This window comes from Protopterus annectens, chromosome 3.part0 (genome assembly GCF_019279795.1).
Source record: "Protopterus annectens isolate FY-2018-M chromosome 3.part0, PAN1.0, whole genome shotgun sequence".
NCBI classification, from domain to species: domain Eukaryota; kingdom Metazoa; phylum Chordata; order Ceratodontiformes; family Protopteridae; genus Protopterus; species Protopterus annectens.
The window spans coordinates 315,395,693-315,417,788 of NC_056731.1; the positions used below are offsets into that span (position 1 = coordinate 315,395,693).

The 22,096-nt window shown below is 45.1% G+C and overlaps 1 long non-coding RNA gene across 1 annotated transcript in view; it reads left to right on the top strand.

Moving 5' to 3' along the window:
* Positions 1–21,872, top strand: part of LOC122796362 — a 227,130-nt gene extending 205,258 nt beyond the window's left edge. Inside the window, exon 3 of the long non-coding RNA XR_006363965.1 lies at positions 21,786–21,872. This is a non-coding gene — a long non-coding RNA (uncharacterized LOC122796362). The remainder of the gene's footprint in view (positions 1–21,785) is intronic.
* Positions 21,873–22,096: the final 224 nt, after the last annotated feature.

The window sequence follows — 22,096 nt, forward strand, 5'->3', positions numbered from 1 at the left end:
CCTAGAATGGAGCCTTGTGGAACACCTGTGGGGGTACTAAGGAATGAGGAGGTAGTTTTTTTCCATCTTACTGCTTGCTTCCGGTTGGATAGGTAACTAGAGAACCATTGCAGGGAAGAGGAAGAGAGGTTAAGTTCTGAGAGTTTAGTTATGAGCAGGCTATGTGAGATGGTATCGAAGGCTTTGGAGAGGTCTAGTAATAAGGTAGAGACAATTAGGCCAGAGTCACGAGCTCTGTTTACTGTTTCAAGGAAGGAGAGGAGGGCTGTCATTGTGCTGTGGTTAGGTCTAAAGCCGTGCTGTGTAGGAGTTATAAGGTGATTTTCTAGGAGATGAGGGAGGAGCTGAAGATGGACACATTTTTCTAGGATTTTCAAATGGGGACAGGATGGCTATGGGACTAAAGTTGTTGATGTTGTTATTGTTGCCCCTTTGTGGAGAGGAATAATATATGCTTGTTTCCATATTTGGGGAACTGTGCATTCTTTTAGGGAGCGGTTAATTAGGATGCTGATGGGATATGCAAGTGTTTCAGCAGCTACACTAAGAAAGTAGGAAGGTATATTGTCAGGGGCGTTGGTACATGGTTTCAATTTTAGAAGCAGTTTCTTTATAGAGGATGTAGACATGGGATTGAATGAAAGGAAAGTGGAGTTGGGGAAGGGAGAGTTGGAGGGTAGAGGTGTTTGGAGAACACGTTTGGTAGTGGAAGTGGTAGAGGAGTTGGAAGATGGGGAACAGGAAGTAGAAGTGACTAAGGATAGGGTTTGAGGTGGAGGGGGTAGGGGGGTGTTAGAGGGCATAGTGGGGCTGGAGAATGAAGAGGTGAGTTTTGCAATTGAATCAATAAAAATGAGTTAAATTGGGTGGCCAGATCTAGTTCAGAGGCATTTAAGTCAGGGGTGGGAGTATCTGGTGTACTAGGATGAAGGAGAGTGGAGATCCTTTCCAGAATTTCTGAGGGTTATTTTATTTTGGTTTTGGAGTGAAGAAAAATAGTTTCTTCGATCGGAGGTGGTGAGTTTCTTTGCTTTATTTCGAAGCATTTTATATTCATTAAGGAGCAGACTTGTTTTGAGTTTGTGGTAGCGTGCCCAGACTTTATCCCTATGTCTCATGGTAGCAAGAGTGTGTGTAGAGAGCCAAGGGGCTGATTTAGTCTTTATTCTCTTTGTCCTTAGGGAGCTTGAGAGTCAAGTAATGTCAAGAAAGTTGTATTAAAGTGTGTCACTGCTATGTCTAGAGGAAGGGTTTTTAGACAGTTCCAGTTAATTGCTTTTAAGGAGTTTACAAAGGTAGTTGGGTTGAAATGTTTTCGGTCACGGATAGTTATATAGTTGTGGGTTTGTTGAAGAACAGTGGGAAGTCGGTTGGTGAAAGTGGGTGTGTGATCACTAAGGGAGTCTGGAAGGGTGCCACTGTTGGAGAAATAGTGAGGGTGGGAGACAAGGATCCAATCCAGTGTACTTCCAGTGGAGAGGTTTTTTGCAGGGCGAGTTACAGAATTGATTAGTTGAGAGAAATTGTATAGGTTAATATTTGAGGAGTTTGTTGGAGATTGAATGCAGGCCCAGTTGATGTTTACATCTCCCATGATTATGGTTTCATTGGTAATGTTACTAGAAATCCAAGAGAGGATAAGTTCAAGTGTGGAGATGTTGTCCCCTGGGGTATATAAAGGGATGCTAGACAAATGTGTTTGTGGTTATTGATTTGTAGTAGAGTAAGGAGAAGTTCAGCATTGTTAGAGTGTGGAGTAGGTTTATTGTAGGGAGTGACTGCTAGGGAGGATGAATATATGAGGGCCACCCCACCACCTTTTTTGAGAGGTCTGTCTTTCCTGATGATGGAGTAGTTTGGGCCGTTTTGGCCATTTCATTTTACCTTATGGATTACTCTTGTCAAGTAGTGAAGATGTTCTTGGGAGGGGGTCCTTAGATTTTAAGACACCTGGGGGGGGGCAGCCCATATCCTTTGAGGCCTTATTTTTAAGACTAGTCAGGTAAGTCAGAGATGAGCAACCCTACGAGTGGAAATGGAGTTCTGTCTTTCAGGACTTGATCAGAAAGTGGGGTTGAAGTTGCAGAAAGGGATTTTCACCTCCAAGAAAAACAGTCTCCTTGCGAGATCTTGTTTTCCATATCTATAGTAGGATGCATGGGCAAGAAACATGTTATCCAGTTCTGGAAAAGAGGCACAAGTATACCTTTTACATTATGCCTTCTTTCCTATTCTTATTGTCCAATGTCCTGCAGAAAGTCTGAATGGAAGGTACTAAAATATTCTTGATAACATCCTTGCAGCCCAGATGGCAATGTTTCTGTATTGTAATCCTATGAAAAGAGAGGGGCTTTCTTTTTACTCCATTAAGCCTGTGTCGGTTTTTACGAAGAAGGATGAGCTTGTAGTTTACCCCAGCTCAATGTGCCCAAACCAAACAAATTATTCCAGCCTGATCCTCTCTGAGGATAATTTTTAGTAAGTGTTGCGAGTTCTGAGAGAATCAGGAAGGTGCAGTACTAGGAAGTCATGCATTACTAAAGGGAATAAGTTCCTGTTCCTTCAGCAAGGGACTACAAAGTCCAGTGGTCTTTTAAGTGGCAAAATTAATTGTGTGCGCTTTTAAGGCCATTTCATTTTACCTTCTGGATTACTCTTGTCAAGTAGTGAAGATGCTCTTGGGAGGGGGTCCTTAGATTTTAAGACACCTGGGGGGGGCAGCCCATATCCTTTGAGGCCTTATTTTTATCTTGTAAAAACTAACTCTTAATTTTGATCCCAGCTGTTCTGGAAAACCACCTCGTCTTTTGTGTCCCTTAATTCATTATCCTGAAAAGAAAGATCTGTGCTTTAGTCTGTTATTAATGTGCAAGGGACCATGAATAGTGTTCCTTAAGGTTTAGAGTGAGGATTAATTGACTGTTTATGCCAGAGGTAATGTCTGAACTGGGACCTGATGAAAATATTTGACTACCTATAATCATTGGAGCAAAGGAGAGAGAATCATGCACCTTCTTTAATATTCATTGGTAACAGTGATATTACCCAGCAGTAATATGAGAATTTGAGCAGTCGGAATGGTTTTCTTTTTTGTGTAAGTTAGGCTGCCCTAAGTATACACGATCCCTATGGCTAGTGAACTTCATTGCCTTTCTTAATGAATTAATTGGAAAAATCCTAGAGGGGAGCAAGTCCAAGCCAACCCAGCTTGGATAGAGGCAACTTACAGCAGTTTTCTTTAAGAATTCTCAGAATATAGTTGAGGCAGTTGCATGGACTAAATTGCACACCTTGGGCATTACAAGCTGGACTTTCTGTCCTGTTCCTTGACAGATTCAGTTATAGCCTGCTGGGTCCTCTGTAATATCACCCTGCTCTTGAAGGAGGGACATTTTAAAACTTTAATTTGCTTACCATGAGAGAGGATTTGTATTGCAGCATTGACTCTGATGAACATCGTGCAGGTAGATAATGACTATAGTCACTGTAGCCATGTTTTTTTTTTTTTAATAGGATTTATGCTGGCTGAAATGAGTGAACTACTTGCCCCAAGCTGTCTGCTCACAGCCAGGCTATCTCTGTGGGTCTGACTGGCAGCTTTACACCTCAACTGTTAACATTGTATGTTAGGTAGTCCAATCTCACCTTCATTTTTACATATGGATCTGCTCCGACTCGGCCGATTTTCAAGCTTGAAGACTTCTGGTTGGCTCGTGGCTAAGCGGGTATCCTATGGTGCACCAGTGCAATCCCCGTATCTCGTTTGCCGCGTCAACGGGTTTGGATGTGCTTCTCTTGGCTCTGGCTAAGTTTTTGCATTTTTCATTAACTAGTGTTTTTTTGCATATTTACTGAAAATATACATATATACGGCTTTATCATAATTGTCTTGCGGTCTTGTGTGACCACAGTAGTAGTATCATCCTGTGTACCAGTAATTAGGCGCAGTTGCGCATTTTGCCTAAATCATTAGTTTTGGCGGTTTTGCCATTTTCCTGTGTACTGGAACATATGCGTATAGGGTTTACCTTAATTGCCTTGTGGTCTTGTGTGACCAGTAGTAGTAGTCTCTTGTGTATCAGTAGTTAGGTGCAGTTGCGATTTTATTGTCTAGATAGTTTTGGCGGTTTCGCCATTCTTAATCAATAGGGGCTCCTATTGATTACTTTCCTGTCAATCGATTTATTGTTGACTGGTGGTCTTTAGCGGGGACCCGCTAAAGTCTTAATCACTTTACAGTTGCAAATTTTTCTCCTACCTTTTGAGCGTGTGTGTTGTGGTATACTTGGTCTGTTTGAATTAGAAGACCCGGTTCTTCACAAGGCTAGGCCCGTTTAACTTGGAGGACTTAGTCCTCGTGTTTCTCCTCCACTGTATTTTTATTTGAAAATATTTCCTGTGTGACTGAATATCTGTCTGTTTAATGAATGACCTATTTTTTTTTTCTCTTACACCAGGCGAGGCCCGTTTAACTTAGAGGACCTAGTCCTCATGTAATTGTTCTGCAGGGCTAGGCCCGTTTTTAGTTAGAGGACCTAGTCCTCGTCATTCTCTTTCCTCATCTGGTTGCACGTTTGTTGCGATGTCTAAGGATAGCAAGGAACACAAACCCCCCTGGGTTTAAAAAATGTATGAAGTGCTCCCAGAAAATGTCTTTGACGGATGGCCACAGTAGCTGTAGCTACTGCTTGGGACCCATCCATTTGCAAGAATCATGTTTGTTCTGTCATGCTTTCTCTCCTAGAGTATTGCAGGAGAGAAAGAACAAACTGATACTCAGGGGTCTTCTGAAGCCAACCTTCGAGAAAGCTTTATCTGGTTCTTGGGCTTCGTCTGTCTTCAGTCAAGATCCGACTCAAAATCAAAAGGTTCAAAAAGGCCTTCTCTGGCACCAGCTGGTGTATCGGAGCCACCTGCCAAATTAACAAAATCTGCCGCCTTGACTCCTCAGTCTTTGGAGCCGAAGGATTGCACTGTGGTTTGAGTCTGTCACAGGTGCTTCGGTGCCGACTGCTGAACCCTTGGAAATAGTTGACTCTGCTTCTCTGAGCCAGTCTGTAGAGTCCCTACCGGTCTCCTTGATGGTCAAATCTCCAGTGCCTGCTAGGTAGAGATCCCCAGCTTTATCTTCTAGAACTTCCAAGAGTCTTTCGGAAGAAGATGTGAAGAGGGTAGTACTGAGACTCCTGAAGTAGTCTGCCCTGCCTAAATTTTTGTTGGCTCTGACCCAATCTGCTCCAGGGTACTCTACCCAGTCTTGTCCTCATCCGTGATTCCTCCTCTGAGCCATGTTGGTTTTTTGGAGCCGGAGTGCTTATCAATGGAGGGAACCCTCAGATGTTCTTCGTGTTTCACTGTTGCAGCCATTACATTTGGGTAATCTGCTGGCAGGTTGCCCTCAGTCGGCCTGAATTCCAAAGTCTTGGGTCCTGTATCGGTTGCTGTCTTCTCGTCCATGACGTCAGGTCGTCAGGGGTATAAAACATGCAGCCGACGCCATTTTCTTCAGTCTTGCCACGCGGTGCCCGAAGCAGAAGCATTTCGCAAGTGCCGGTCGGCTGACTACTGAAATATTTGCGTTTGAGTTTCAGAACTGAAGTCGTCAATAAAGCTAAGTACCCCGTTGGGGAAACTTTTTTCTTGCTTTTTACCGATGTCAGAAAAAGTTAATAATTGTATTACTTGTGGGAAGCAAATACCTCATAAGGATTTCCATTTATACTGTATTCCTTGCCTAGGCCCTGATCACAATGTGCCTGGCTGTCGGTTTTGTGCTAGATTTAACCAACGCACTATTAAGCGTCTTTATATGTTTGCATCTAAGTATTTTGGAAACAGATTTAACTACCCAGAGATGTCGCTGGATAGCAATACGACCGGAGTACATAAAACCCAAAGAAAAGGACAGAGAAAGGCAGTCGAGATCCAAAACAGATGAGGCTTCTCCTAAGCCAGTTGCTGGTACTCGGGTGCTTTCGCAGCCCCTGATACCCACTACCTTCGAGTCGCAGGCCTCTACTGACACCCATGTGGAGTCCGGCATGCCACAAGATACTCAAGGTATTGGACTGACGGATGTATCTCCCTCTGATGGGTCCGTAGCCGCTGAGCAGGCACCGGCTTCTGAGGGTGTATTCAGACCTCAACATTTTTATATCAAACCGACGAAAGCTGCAAAACCAAAGGCAAAGACACCTTCTAAAACTAAAGAACTGACGCCTGAGCCACGTGCACAGGCCTCTATGCCTAAAAAACAGATTATCAAAATGGCTGAAAACCTTATTACCTTGATCAGGGGAATCCCATCCCCCTCCAGATAAGAGGCGTAGGCAAGACACTGATTATGAATCTTCAGATCAGGTTTCTATTTCTTCTGATCAGGAATTATCTTTACCTCCCTATGAGGATTCTGATGCTGAGGAGTCTGTTCCATCTGCATCTCCTCCTGAGGATTATTCATTTGGAGAAATCTTGCATACTTTGTGGGAGCATTTTCACGGGGAGTGTCAAGATTTCTCAGAATCAAGAAAGAGGCTCAGGGATTTCCTCCTTCTCCCTCAGCACAAGCCTTTAGCCATTCCCCCTGTTAGACATTGTGGATGATGTGTTTTCGGAGTCAAGCCTGACCCCTGACTCTCTACCTCCAGCTCCCAGTAAGCCTGATTGGTATTACAGGGTCCCTGACTCTCATACATTTTTATTTAGAAACCCTGCTGCTGATCCTGAAACTATTTCACAGGGTCCAAAGGGAGTTAAGGCCTCAACAGCAAAAAACCCTACTCCCTCCGACAGAGATAAAAGGGTGCTGGACAGAAGGCAATCAGGGCCTTAAACTGTCAAGTTCATATGCTTAAGTACCAACAACATGTTATGGGATTGCTGAATCAGAAAATGATGATTTCAGAATGTGCAGAAAATAAGGAATTATTGCATGCAGCTGAACAAGTTAGAAAGCATACTTTGCAATGTGGTTTTGATTCTTTAGAGGCCTCTTGCAGGGCCGCAGTTACTGTATCTGTGATTAGGGGACGTGCCTGGTTAAAGGAACAAAATTTGCCTGATTATGTTAAAGGTAAATTGCTAGATGCACCTTGACAGCATGATTCTCTGTTTGGTATTAAGGCAGAAGAGGTTTTAAAGAAAATGGAAGACAAAGCTAAGTCTATGTAAAGATTTCTTACACGTACAGCCACCTAGATTCAGTAGACACTGGCTTACACAAAATTGGTCCTTTCCTGTGTCAGACAGCTCAAAGGGGCAAATCCAGACGCCCTAAGGGTTCCAGGTACTAGGCTCCAGACTCATACAGGTCAAAGCAATGGGGTGCATCCACTTCCAAATCTGGAGGAGATAAAGCGCAAACCTACAGAAAGCAATCCCAATGACTTCCCTCTGCCTATACCAAGCACTTATCTTTTGGCAGCACCCGTGGGGGAAAATTAGCACTTTTTGCTCAAAATTGGCAGTTAACCCAGGGCAAGTGGGTACTGAACATCGTATCACAGGGATACAGATTCCATTTCCACACTCTGCCAATGACAAATGGTTGGCCAGACCTGCCAAAAAAACAATGGGCAGAGGCACAGAAACAGGTTACGTCCCTCATGGATATGGGGGCCATTCAGACAGTACCAGAACAGGAAAAAGAACAAGTTCTTTACTCGACTGTTCTTGGTACCCAGAAAGGACAAGGCCTGGCGGCCAATACTGGATTTATCGATTTTGAACACATACCTGGACATTCCAAAATTCAAAATGCTCACTTTGCAACAGCTTCTGCCCATGCTGGGCAAGAATGCTTGCCTGGTGACTTTAGACTTAAAAGGCATACCTGCATGTCCCAATAAGACAGTCATGCAGAAGATGCCTCAGATTCAAGGCTGGCTTAATGTATTACCAATTCTCTGCACTGCCCTTTGGCTTATCTACTGTGCCTAGAGTCTTTAGAAAGTGCCTGGCATCAGTAATTGCATTTTGCAGACAAAAGTATTCAAATATATCCTTACTTGGACGACTGTCTCGTTCAAGCAGAGAAGGACACAATTCTACGACACCTGGTATTTGTGAAAAGGCTTCTAGCATGCCCTAGGGTACACAGTAAACGAAAATAAATCACAACTGGTACCCTCTCAAAAGATAACATTCCAGGGTGCAAGCTTGCATACAATTGCCCAGATGGCTTACCTCACGCCAGACGAACAAAAGCAACTGACTGCTTACTTCAAACTGATGGCAACAAAAACCCAGTCTTCTGCAAGACAAATTCTGCAGGCTCTGGGCTTCATGGCATCCTGCATCCTACTAATTCCATATGCAAGACTGCATGTGAGGAAACTTGATGGTACCTAAAAAGTTTATGGAGTCAACATTCACACAGTCTGGAAACAATGATTCCTCTCATCCCCTGCCTGCAACAGGAGTTTCTATGGTGAGCAAAGGCCTGTCACCAAACATGGGACGGCCCTTCACTCTTCCCCCTGCTAGCCAAACCTTAACAGACTATGCATCAGATTATGCCTGGGGTGCCTACATGGCAGGAAGATGCATTCAAGGCATATGGGCACCAAATCAAACACATCTACATATCAACCAGAAAGAGATGCTAGCTGTTCAAAATGCCCTAACAGCCTTCAAGGACTTACTTCATCCAGAACAACTACTGATAAAGACGGACAACACAACAGTCATGTGGTATATAAACAAGCAAGGGGGCACTCACTCATACCCCCTTTGCAGATTAGCCATGGCACTGTGGGACACGGCTTTGACCTACCAAATAAATCTTCAAACTCAATTCCTGCCAGGAAAACAGAACACCCTGGCAGACGATTTAAGCAGAAACCTTATGGATCCTCACGAGTGGAAACTAAATCCACAAGTCTTCAGCATAACAGAGAAATGGGGGAGCCCAGACATAGATCTTGCCTCTTCTCAAATTTATTAATTGAAAAGATTCTGCACAAGGACTTATCACAGACAAGCATGGAAAGTGGACGCCCTGTCCTTCAATTGGAAAAATCTGTCCGTTTACGCCTTTCCTCCTCTGCCTCTTCTACCCAAGATCCTCCTAAAAGTCAGACAAGAGAAGCCAAAGATGATATTAATTGCCCCGGACTGGCCCCGCCAATACTGGTACTCGGTCCTAAGGAACTTGTTTCAATACCCAGCTTGGACCTTGCCTCAAAGACCGCAACTACTGTCCCAGCAAAACAATCAGATTCTGCACAATCAACTACAGACTCTGAACCTGGCAGCATGGCTAATCATGTAATCATACGAATGACACCTCTCAGTAAAGCTGTGATGGATGTCATTTTGGAAGCCAGAAGGCCTAGTACTAGAAAATCTTATACTGACAAATGGAAGAGATTCTGTGCTTGGAGTCGAGCACAAGGAACTGATGCAGCAGAACCACATATTCGTCCGATATTACAATACTTAACTGAGATGCTTGACAAAGGCCTATCTTTCTCATCAATCAAAATCCATGCCTCTGCCATTTCGGCTCATTACGATACAGAGCCACCAATCTTTTTTTCATCCTTTACTAAAGCAGTATCTTAGAGGAGCCAAAAACCTAAGGCCTACTAGAAGATCACCATCACCTGCATTATGTGTTGGAAAAGCTCACCCTGCCTCCATTTGAACCATCCGCTACTGCTGATATAAAGTTCTCATCATGGAAGACAGCTCTGCTACTAGCAATTACTTCAGCAAGAAGGGTTTCAGAGCTACAGGCCCTCATGGCCGTAGAGCCTTTTAATCCTATTTTACCCAGACAAGGGTGTCTCTGAGGATAAATCCTAGTTTTTATGCTTAAGGTGGTTTCCAGTGTGGCTCTTAAGCAAACAATTCATCTGCCAACTTTTTATCCAAACCCACAGAACAAAGGGGAGAGAATTCTGCATTCCTTGGACGTACACAGACTGCTACGATTCTACTTGAGCAGGACAAAAGCTGTAAGAAAAACTGAGCAATTACTAGTGTCATATGCTGCAGGATCAGAAGGAAAGGCTATCTTAAAGCAGACAATTTCAAAGTGGATAAGCCACTACATCTGTTTCTGCTACTTACACCATGGTAAACCTGTGCCCAAGGGCATTAGGTCTCATTCCACCAGAGCTGCAGCTACTTCAGCAGCCTTTCTCAGAGGAGTACCAACCAAAGACATTCTAGAGGCTGCTACTTAAAGAGTTCTGTTCACACCTTTACAAAGCATTACCATTTGCCTCTCTAAGTCCAGGGCAGGCTTTGCCACTGCAGTGCTGCAGGGCCTTATAGCCTCACCTAATAATGTTTAGCTCTAGCCTTCCAACCATAGCTTTGGGATTCTACCCGAATGTAATGACTGCAACAGTGAAACACAAAGAACATAGTACAGTTGTGTACACTTACCATAAATGTAGATTTTCGAGTGTATTCACTGTTGCAGTCCAGGTTACCCTCCCGCCATCCCCCTGTCATTCTACAGTTTATCCTTCCTTCTCTCTCTTCTGCAACCTATGTGGTGTATTTGCTTGTAGATAAAGGGTAAAGTTTATATTGATGCATGTACATAGATATGTATATATAATGTTGCTACCTTTTTGGGGGCACCTGACATTGGGGGCAAGAAAAACTAAAGAAAATGGCGTCTGCTGCATGTTTTATACCCCTGACGACCTGACGTCATGTAAGAGAAGACAGCAACCAACGCAGGACCCAAGACTTTGGAATTCAGGCCATCTGAGGGCAACCTTCTAGCAGATTACCCAAATGTAATGACTGCAGCAGTGAATACACTCTAACATCTACATTTATGGTAAGTGTACACAACTGTACTTCCCAGCTCCCCTTGCTGTTGCATTGGAGCAGAGTTCGGCTCCAACATGCTCGACTGTGTCTGTTGTGTCCAGGGACTGAAGTTCTGTCGGAGCCGGACCCTGCATCTATCTCTGAGCCGATGGCTCGGGTTCCGGCACCGTCCTTTGTCTCTTCGGAGTGGAGACTGTCTTCGGAGCTGGAGAGGTGCGCTTTTGAGGTGATAAGTGTGCTGTCACAATCTACAGCCCCTGCCAGTGGTACAAGCCCTCTTCCCCCCAGGGCTCCTATCTCTGTCTCAGTACATACTCTCTCCGGAGACAGCAGAGACCCACAGCCTCAGGAGCCACCGGTTGGTGGCCCTCACTCTTCTGGGGCCTCCCCAGAAGGTCCTTTCAAGGAGCCCCCTCGGAAGAGAGTATGCAAGAGGAAGCATATTGACTCCCAGGATGAGTCTCTGACATCGGACACTGACCTCTGAGTTGGAGGGGGTCCCCTAAGTCGTCCTACGATGTCTCCTTTATGGACAGTCTAGAGATCCTTGAACAGAGGTGCGACTGGCCCACTGTCAATCCTTCTGCAGAGGAGTCTGTGTACCTGAAGGCTTTCGGGTCTCAACCCTCTGCCTCTTGGGTGACTCCACCTTTCGACGAGCTAATGGATCTGGTTAGTTGGAAGGTGTGGGATACTCTCGATGCTGTGGAGCCAGTCCCTAGAAGAACAAATAAGTTCCTGTCTGCCCCTCCTGGAAAAGAATAATTGTCTAAGGGCGTTCCCGTAGATGCCGTGGTGGAGGCAGCCACGAAGAAGGAGTTGGTGGAGACTTTTTCCTCTGTTCATCCCCCAAACAAGGAGTCTCGACAGATGGACAGATTTGGGAAGCATGTATTTAGTTCAGCGGCTTTTACACTTCGATCTCTGAACTATCTTACCCATTTCAGGAGTTTGCAGAGGGATCTCCTCAAGGAGTTAGGAGATTCCATACAGGGTGCTTGTCCTGAGGGAGTCCCTGATGGGATCTCTGCTCAGCTGTCCACCCTAAATTTGGTAGTTAACTCCTCCCATGCGGCTTATCTCTCATGCGGCTGATGGAGCGAGCAGAGCAGCGGGTTCAGGAGTTGCCCTTGGGCGCCACTCCTGGATGCGCTTGTGTAACTTTGCGGAACCTTTTTTAAGTCCACCTTCAACGCCTCATTTGGTTCCTCCTTGTTTGATTCCAAGGTGAAAGAAATGCTCAATGTGAACAGGAAGGAAAGACTCTCTCTGCCGTGGGAGTCCGTTTTACCGTCCCCTCTCGACCATACCCCAAAGCTCAAAATGGAGGTAAGATGTGGTTCAAAAAGTCCCAGAGGGCCTTTCTGGACACGCAGTGAATCCTCCTTCAGAGGCAGAGGAGGTGGAAATGGTAGACATTGCCCTAGTGGCAGGGGCGGTCCGCAATACCAGCAAGGCCGTGGTCCCTTTCGAGGGCGGCCTTATCAGCTCTCCTGATGTTGGGCCTGACTTAGTTTCTCTGGGGCCAGTCGGGGGTTGCATCTTTGTATTCAGAAGCCTGGCTAAATATAACCCAAGACAAGTGGGAACAAAGAGTTGTTACCAAAGGCTATATCATACCCTTTTCCCTTCCACCGTTTGTTCCCAAGAAGATCTCAGATGTTCCACCCAGTCACAGGGATCAGGCAAATGTTCCACCCAGTTACAGGGATCAGGCAACTGTGGAGATCAACAAGTTGCTCTCAAAAAGAGTCATCCAGCCCGTCCCAGCAGACCAGACAGGATCCGGAACTTACTCCAGGTTCTTTAGTCCCAAAATGAACTGGAGACTGGAAGCCAATGTTGGACCTCAGCAGATTAAACGAATCCGTGAAAAAGGACAAGTTTCAGATGGTCACACTGCAGTCAATACTCCCGTTGTTAGGGAAAGACTATTGGATGTGCTCTCTGGGTCTCCACGACCCCTACTACCATATAAAAATGGACAAGGCGTCAAGGAGGTATCTGCGCTTCCGGCTGGGAGCCAGCTATTATCAGTTTCGTGCTCTGCCCTTTGGTCTCACCACAGCCCCCAGGGTGTTCACCAAATGCATGGCAGTAGTGCCAGCTCACCTGAGACGTCAGGGATTCCAGGTGTTTCCGTATTTGGACAGCTCGCTCCTGCTTGCCCCCACAAGGCATCTACTTCTCCAAAACAGGGACGGCACCAATCCAGCTTTGTGCTCAACTAGGGATCTCCATAAATTGGGAAAAATCTGCATTACTGCCCTCTCAATCTGTGAATTTTATAGGCGCAGAGGTAGACATGGTGGATATGACTGTTCACCTTCCCGCTGCAAGAGTACAAAACCTCATCTCACAAGTTCATCATCTTTCTACTTCAGAAGGTCAAAGCAAAATTAATTCAACTTCTTGGAACGATTGCCTCAACCATTCTGTTAAGACCTTTAGCCAGGTTGCACATGAGAATCCTTCAATGGCTCCTGTTCTCCCAGTGGTCGTTCAATATCTACCGCTGAATCACCCTATTCTGCTGACTGAATCATGCAAACAGGACCTTCGTTGTTGGATAGCCCCCAAAACTTGTTCACGGGAGCTCCCTTTGTGCCTACCCAACCCATTGCCACTGTGACCACGGATGCCTCCCAGGTCGGGTGGGGGGTCATTATCTTGGCAGGACTGTCCACGGCACATGGCAAGAACATGAGGCACATCTGCATATCAGCGTTCTGGAGATGAGAGCAGTGCTTCTTACATTGCAAGCACTTCAGGACCTTCTTCCTCCAGGGACGATTGCGATACAATCGGACAACATGTCGGTTGTGTGGTATATCAACAAACAGGGTGGTAACAGATCTTACCCACTCTGTCGAGAGGCCATGCGAGTTTGGGAATGGGCGATTTCTTCCCAACACTTTCTGGTGGCAACGCACATTCCGGGGACAACCAACATGATGGCCGACAAGCTGAGCCCGGGCAATCTTGCTGCCCCACTTGTGGTCTCTGAAACAGGAAATAGTGGAACAGAGTTTCCGAAAATGGGGACAACCTTGCTGCGACCTTTTTGCCAGTCCAGTCAATGGTAAGTGCAACAGTTATTTTTCCCTTTTTCCCCCTCCAGGCGAAGCACCCAGACACACTCTGGTCCACAATTGGCCCACGGGACTTCTCTAAGCCTTTCCTCCATTCCCTCTTATCTCCAAAGTGGTACAGAAAGCCATCCGACTGGGAAGCAATTTTAAACCTCATTGCTCCTTACTGGACTAGTCAGGTCTGGTTCCCCTTCCTCAAGCCTCTTCTGGACGATCCTTGGATCCTGGACCCAGTTCCAGATCTATTGACCCACATGTCTGGTTCGCTACACCCCTCTCTCCACACCCTCAAATTGACAGCTTGGCTGCTCCAGTTCCATCTGTAGTCAGGCTTCATGATGTTTCATCATCAGTGTCCCATATTCTTTTACCCTCGCATAAACCGTCAACCAGAAGGCTGTATGACAGTAAATGGAAAAGGTTCTCTATTTGGGCACAGAAAAATGAAAGTGGATCCTTACACTGCTCCCGTTCCTATGATTCTGGAATTCCTTTCGGAGCTTTTTCAACAGGGATCTGCCGCAGCCACCATCAAAGTACAGTTGGCTGTCTCACATTTTTATTTGGGATCTCCAAATGTCAGCCTTATGTCTCATAAGTTATGCAAGACTTTCTTGAGAGGAGCCACTTTACTGAGACCACCATTACAAGAACCTGTGGCTTCTTGGGACTTAAATTTTGTGTTGTCTAAACTAACATCCCCCTCCTTTTGAACCGTCTCATTCAGCTTCCTTTAAGTATTTGTCTTGGAAGACTGTGTTTTTAGTAACTATTACATCAGCCAGACGTGTTTCTGAACTACATGCCCTGTCTATTAAGCCACCTTATTTAGTCTTTCATAAAGACAGGGTTTCTTTATGTACCAATCCTTCATTTGTTCCCAGAGTTTGTTGATGTCCTTCAAGGATGCATCTGCAAGTCCTAACATATGGGTTGTCCTGCCTCAGGCAGCCCTTCGGTCGGCCGGATTCCAAAGTCTGGGTCTGGCCTCGGCTGATGTCGCACTTCACCCGACGTCATAGCTGCTGTGTATTGGGTATAAAGGCATCAGCCAACGCCATTTTCCTCAGTCTTTCTTGCTGTATGGTGCCCGAAGCAGAAGCTGTTCGCAAGTGCCGGTCGGTCAGATCTAGAGATTTCTACTACCGAAGACTTCTAAAAAGCTAAGTACCCCGTTGGGGACTCTTTCTTGCCTCAGCCGATGTCAAAGTAAATAATTGTTTAACTTGTGGGAAACAAATACCTCATAAGGATTTCCACTCTTACTGCCTTCCTTGTTTAGGCCCAGACCACGACTTATCAGCTTGTCTAGCCTGTGCTTCCTTCAACCGACGGACGCTTAGACGTCGGTCGGAGTTTGCAGAGGAGTTTTTTGGTCCTGTTTTTGCATACAAAATGCCGTCGGAGACTCCGACTACAAAATTAGCTAAAAAGCGTAAGGAAAAGGACCGACACTCGCGGTCCGTGGTTTCGGCTGAAACCACGGTTAGGCCTACCGCGAGTGTCTCGGTTTCGGCTGAAACCGAGCCCTCGGTTCTTCCTTCGGCCGAAAGCATGCCTCCGATAACCGAGGCCTCACAGAGCATGGCTGAATCTGCTACTGAAATTACCCCTGCTGAAGCAGGCACTCGGGATTTATCAGATACTATTCCTTTAGACATATCTACTCCTGCACGTGGAGCTGCTAGGCCCCCTGCATCTATGTCTATCAAGGCTTTTTCCAGGGCTAAAGCAGCTAAATCTTCTAAGGCCTTACCTGCTAAAACTCCCTCTCACAGGCCTACCTCTAGTTCCCAAATGCTCAGCCTGGCTGAGGATCTCATTTCTTTGATCAGGGGATCCCAACCTCACCCAGACAGGGCCTCTCAACCCCCTCCAGATAAGAGAACTAGAACTGAACCCCCGGAACCTGTTTCTACAGACTATTCCTCGGATGACTCAGATATTTCAAACCCTCAGGAAGGCCCATATTCTCCTTATGAGGATTCTGATGCAGAAGACTCCATTCCTTCTGCTTCTCCTCCTGAAGAATTTTCTTTTGGGGAAACCTTACATGCTATGAGGGAACATTTTCAATGGCAGGGCCAGGATTTTTCAGATTCAAGGAAAAGGTTTAGGACCTTTTTACATTTACCACAGCATAGGCCTTTAGCCATTCCTCCAGTACTAACAGTTGTTGATGATGCATAATGATGCCTGTACTGCTCCTGATTCTCTTCCTCCGGCCCCTGCCAAGCCTGACCAATATTACAGGGTCCCGGACACACACTACCATTTATATAAGGCTCCTGTTGCAGATCCTGAAACCATTTCACAGGGCCCCAAAGCTGTAGCAGCTGCCTCTGCCAAAAACCCTCTCCCATCTGAAAGGGAATCTAGAGCATTAGAGAGATGGGGTAAAAAGGTTTATACTTCTGCTACTCTTTCGGCCAGGGCCTTAAACTGTCAATTTCACATGATTCAGTACCAGGAATTTTTGTTAGACCAGTTAAATAAAAAACTGTCCTCTCCGGAACCTTTAAACCGTAAGTCCCTTCAGGATTTGGTACATAACTCTCAGCAGGTTAGTAACCATTTCTTAAAATGTGGCTATGATGCACTGGAGGCTTCCTTTAGATCAGCTGTGACTGGAACAGTGATTAGAAGGCATGCCTGGTTATAAGAACAATCCTTACCAGACCATGTTAAGTCAAAACTCCTAGATGCTCCTATGGAGAAATAAAGTTTGTTTGGCTCCCCTGCCCAGCAGGTTCTAAAGAAGGTAGAAGAAAAAGCAAAATCTGTCCAAACAGTCAAGGATTTCTTACAGGTCCAACCTCCGAGGTTTAGCAGAAATTGGCCTTCGAAGAATTGGTCCTTTCCAGACACCTCCAGAGCACAGAGAGGCAGAAATAGATGCCCAAGAGGCAGAGGTCAATCCAGGGGTGCCTACAGGGGACGTCAGTGGCAGCCTAACAACCAGAGAACTACTGCCACAGATTCAGCTACAACCACTTCCACAGGACAGACACAATGACTTGGCTCTGATTCCGCCTACCAGGGAACAACTGGAAGCACCCTTGGGCGGAAAACTAGCCTTATTTTCCGTAAACTGGCATTACATTACAGGAGACAAATGGACTTTACAAACAATAGACAAAGGCTACAGGTTTCACTTCCACACTCTTCCAAAAAAGAGAGGAATGCCAAACCTACCACCAAGCCAAACAACAAACGCTCTAAGACAAATCAACAACCTACTAAGGATGAGAGCTATAGAAAAGGTACCGCCTATGGAACAAGGACAAGGATTTTATTCCAGACTTTTCCTTGTACCAAGAAAAGAAAATCAATGGAGGCCTATTCTCGACCTGTCCGCTCTGAACACATACCTCATTGTTCCAAAATTCAAAATGCTGACCCTACAGCAACTCCTTCCCATGCTGGGCAAGGAGTCTTGGCTGGTGACTCTAGATCTCAAGGAGGCATACCTGCACGTCCCTATACGACCAGATTGCAGAAGACACCTCAGATTTCTTGCAGGATCAGAGCATTATCAATTCTCAGCATTGCCCTTTGGCTTATCTACTGCCCAGAGTATTCACGAAATGCCTGGCATCAGTAATTGCTCATTGCAGGCTTCAGGGAATTCAAATTTACCCATACCTGGACGACTGCCTAATACAAGCGGACAACAAGACAAAATTAACAAAAGATTTGGAAAAGGTTATACAACTGCTGCAAGCCTTGGGATACACAGTCAACATGCAAAAGTCAAGACTGGTTCCATCCCAAAGGATAACATTCTTGGGTGCAGAACTGGACACATCAACTCAGATGGCCTTTCTCACAGAAGAAAAACAAAACCAACTACCAGTCTACTTCATGACATTAACAACACAGACTCAGCTTACTGCAAGGAAAATCCTGCAAGCCCTGGGTTACATGGCATCCTGCATAATATTGATTCCGCATGCCAGACTGCACATGAGAAAGTTGCAATGGTACCTAAGGAATGTATGGTCTCAACACAAGCACAGTCTAGAAGCCCAGATTCCAATAATTCCATGCCTGAAGCAAGAATTCCTGTGGTGGGCTCAGGCCTGTCAGTTGAACAGAGGATTGCCTTTCCACAAACCTCATCCAAGCCAGACCATCACCACGGACGCCTCAGACCTAGGCTGGGGGGCGCACATGGTGGACAAGTGTATACAAGGCCTATGGACACAAGACCAGCTGAATCTACACATAAATCAAAAGGAGATGCTGGCAGTGAAACATGCAATACAGGCATTCAGACCATTTCTTCAACAAGGACACCTGCTGATAAGGACGGACAACACCACAGTCATGTGGTACATCAACAAACAGGGAGGTACACACTCATATCCTCTATGCCGGATGGCAATGGACCTGTGGAATGTGGCCCTGAACCTCAACATTCAACTCCAGGCCAGATTTGTACCAGGAAAAGAAAATTCACTAGCAGACACCTTAAGCAGAACTACCACGGATGCTCACGAATGGATGCTGCATCCAGATATCTTCAAAACCATAACAAGAAATGGGGACTACCAGAGATAGACCTGTTCGCCTCCCCACACAACCACCAATTGAAGAAATTCTGCACAAGAGCATACCACCCACTTGCTTGGAGGGTGGACTCCCTTTCCTTCAGCTGGAAAAACCTGACAGCATATGCATTCCCACCTCTTCCTTTGATGTACAAAGTCCTACTGAAGATCAAAGAGGATCAGCCAAGGATAATCCTGATAGCTCCAGACTGGCCGAGGCAGCATTGGTACCCGCTACTGAGAAGCATGTCTCGGACACACGCATGGCCTCTACCTCTGTCCTTTACTTCTAACACAGAACAACTACAAGATCCTACATCCAAACTTGAAAACACTACAGCTAGCTGCTTGGAATATTGCATAAAACAAAATAACCCAGATTTATCTCAGAGGGTTAAGGACATTATCCTGGAGGCTCGCAGACCCTCCACAAGGAAGACTTATTCAGCCAAATGGAAAAGATACCTCATTTGGAGTGCATCAAAAGGGGAAAATACATCATTGGCAAACATAGCAAACATCCTGGAATACTTAGCAGAACTGTTCCACAATGGCCTGTCCTACTGCTCCATTAAGATTCATGCATCAGCAATTTCAGCAGAATTCAACATGGCTCCTCCAGTCTTCTCTCATCCACTACTCAGACAGTTCCTGAGAGGAATCAAAAATGTAAAGCCTCCAAGGAAACCACCTTTACCTACATGGGATCTTAACTTTGTACTGGAAAAGTTAACACTCCCCCCTTTTGAACCAGCAGCAACAGCAGACTTACAGTTCTTATCTTGGAAAACTGCTTTCCTGCTTGCAATCACTTCAGCAAGAAGGGTATCTGAGCTACAGGCATTAATGGCAGTACAGCCCTTCCTTATCTTCCATCAGGATAGAGTGTCGCTGAGAACTAACCCTACTTTTATGCCAAAAGTGGTCTCCAGAGTATCATTGAACCAAGCGATTCATTTACCTACATTCTTCCCCAACCCACAGAACAGGGGGGAAAGACTACTACATACCTTGGGATGTACACAGACAATTACGCTACTACCTGGACAGAACTAAGACCAACAGAAAAACTGACCAGCTTCTGGTAGCATATGCAACAGGAATGCAAGGAAAAGCAATTTCAAAACAGACAATCTCAAAATGGATAGGAAATTGCATTAGATTTTGCTACTCTTTTCATGGAAAGACAACTCCAGAAAATATCAGGCCTCACTCCACATGAGCCACAGCCACCACTACAGCTTTCCTACGAGGAGTGGCTACCAAAGACATTTTAGAAGCTGCTACTTGGAGCTCCGTGCATACATTTGCCAAGCATTATAATCTACCTTTATACTCCAGATCCCGAGCAGGTTTTGCAACTGCTGTTTTGCAAGGGATCTTTACACCATCTTTATCTTAGTACCTCCTCCCCCAGTTTGGCTATGGTATTCTACCCATATGTTAGGACTGCAGATGCATCATTGAAGGACATAGTACAGTTTTGTACCTACCATAAATGTAGATGTCCGATAGGTATGCATCTGCAGTCAGGATTACCCACCCTCCTTCCCCTCTGTGGTATTCCTAGGGTATTTACCCCTCTTTTAGCTAGCTGGGGGAATCTGTTAGGGTGTATAAATGTTTGTATATATGTATATATGTATATATATTCTTATATTGTTGCTCTCTACTGTTTGGCATTATTTGCATTTATCCAAATTTAGCCTTCCTAGAGGGCACCTGGCATCTGGGGCAAGAAACACTGAGGAAAATGGTGTCGGCTGATGCCTTTATACCCAATACACAGCAGCTATGACGCCGGGTGAAGTGCGACATCAGCCGAGGCCAGACCCAGACTTTGGAATCCGGCCGACCGAAGGGCTGCCTAAGGCAGGACAACCCATATGTTAGGACTGCAGATGCATACCTATCGGACATCTACATTTATGGTAGGTACAAAACTGTACTTTCTGCCACATTGAACCAGTCCATTGAGCTTCCAGTTTTCTTTCCCAATCATAGCAATGCAGCTGAATATTGTTTCCACCAACTGGATGTTCACAGACAGCTACGTTTTTATTTGCAACGGACCAAAGAATTTCGGAAGTCACACCAGTTTGTTTCCTTTTCTTATTCCAGATTGGGCTTACCATTTTCTAATTTGACATTGTTTAACTGGATTTCGAGTTGCATAGCTTTCATCTACAGTTCGGAGGGCAGACCTTTACCCCACAGGATCAAGGCTCACTCTACCAGGTCTCTGTCTACCTCTGCAGCCTTTCAAGCTAGGGTACCAATTGATCATATCTGTGCAGCAGCTACGTGGGCTACCCCTCACAACTTCATTACTCATAAGTTGGATTTGGCTTCTAGGGGTAGAGCATCCTTTGTCTCCACGGTGCTCAGGAGTATCTTCCAATGAGCCACCCAAGAATAAGGTGCTAGGGATGATGTCCCATATGTAAAAATGAAGGTGAGATTGGACTACCTAACATAAAGAAGTTATGTACTCACCATAACATTCCATGTTGGTAGTCCATCTCACCCTTCATTTTTACCAACCTGCCCTCCTGCCAGATCTGGAGGTAGTACTGTAAATTTCTTGGTTTGCGACCCTTTAGTATTGATTTGGTTAGGGGGTTCTTTCTATTTCTAGTGAGCAGCAAACAAGATCTGGGGATTGCACTGGTGCACCATGGAATACCTGCTTAGCCACGAGCCAACCAGAAGTCTTCGAGCTTGAAAATCGGCCGAGTCGGAGCTAAGGATCTGCTCCGAACCCATATGTAAAAATGAAGGGTGAGATGGACTACCAACAGGGAACACTATGGTGAGTACATAACTTTTTTTTTTTTTCAAGTCAGTATGCATAGTAATATATTCTGTGGATGGTATATTAGATTTCCTTGTCCACGTTCGTAAACAAGGATGTGATTTGCAATTGAGCTCAGCAAAGAAAGGTGTTGCAGCTTGACTAGGCCTAGTGGTGTCTGTTTCTGAATTAATTATGAGGGCAAAAATCTGATGACAAAATTGAGTCAAGAGAGTTTAAGCATCTTGGTAGGCTCTAGGTCTGTCCTTTGGAATTTGGCAAGATTTTCAGTCCTGCTACGTAGCTGCTACCAGGGAGCTGCATTGCAATTAAAAGTAAATAGTGAGACATTGAAATGTGAAATGGACATTTTTCATGCAGAAATTGCATTCAGGGCCCCATAAACATAGGTTTATCAGTTGCTACAGTGATATAGGTTTCCTTATGCACTTAACTTGCAAGCATATGAATGTAATACAGTGCATTTAATTAATATGCAAGTTAAGAGAACTTTTCTTTGCCTTTATTTACAGTTTTTCTTTCTTTCTTCAGGATTGCAAGCTTAAATTAAACAATTTTGAAGATGGTGGATTATTACCAGGTTTTAGGAGTGCAAAAGAGTGCATCGCCAGAAGAAATTAAAAAAGCGTAAGTATGCCTTATTTTACATTATGGTATATAGCTCATGACAGAATGATTTTTTTTTTAACAAGCTGATCAGATTTATGTTTTTCCATATATTTAGGTTCATAGGTTGATACTAGGCTATCTGCCCTAGAGCATTTATAAGCCTAGCCAGAGTGTGTTTGGCTTTCGCCACCCTTTTAGATTAGTTGACTGTGCCTCTGTATAGTAGGTCACAC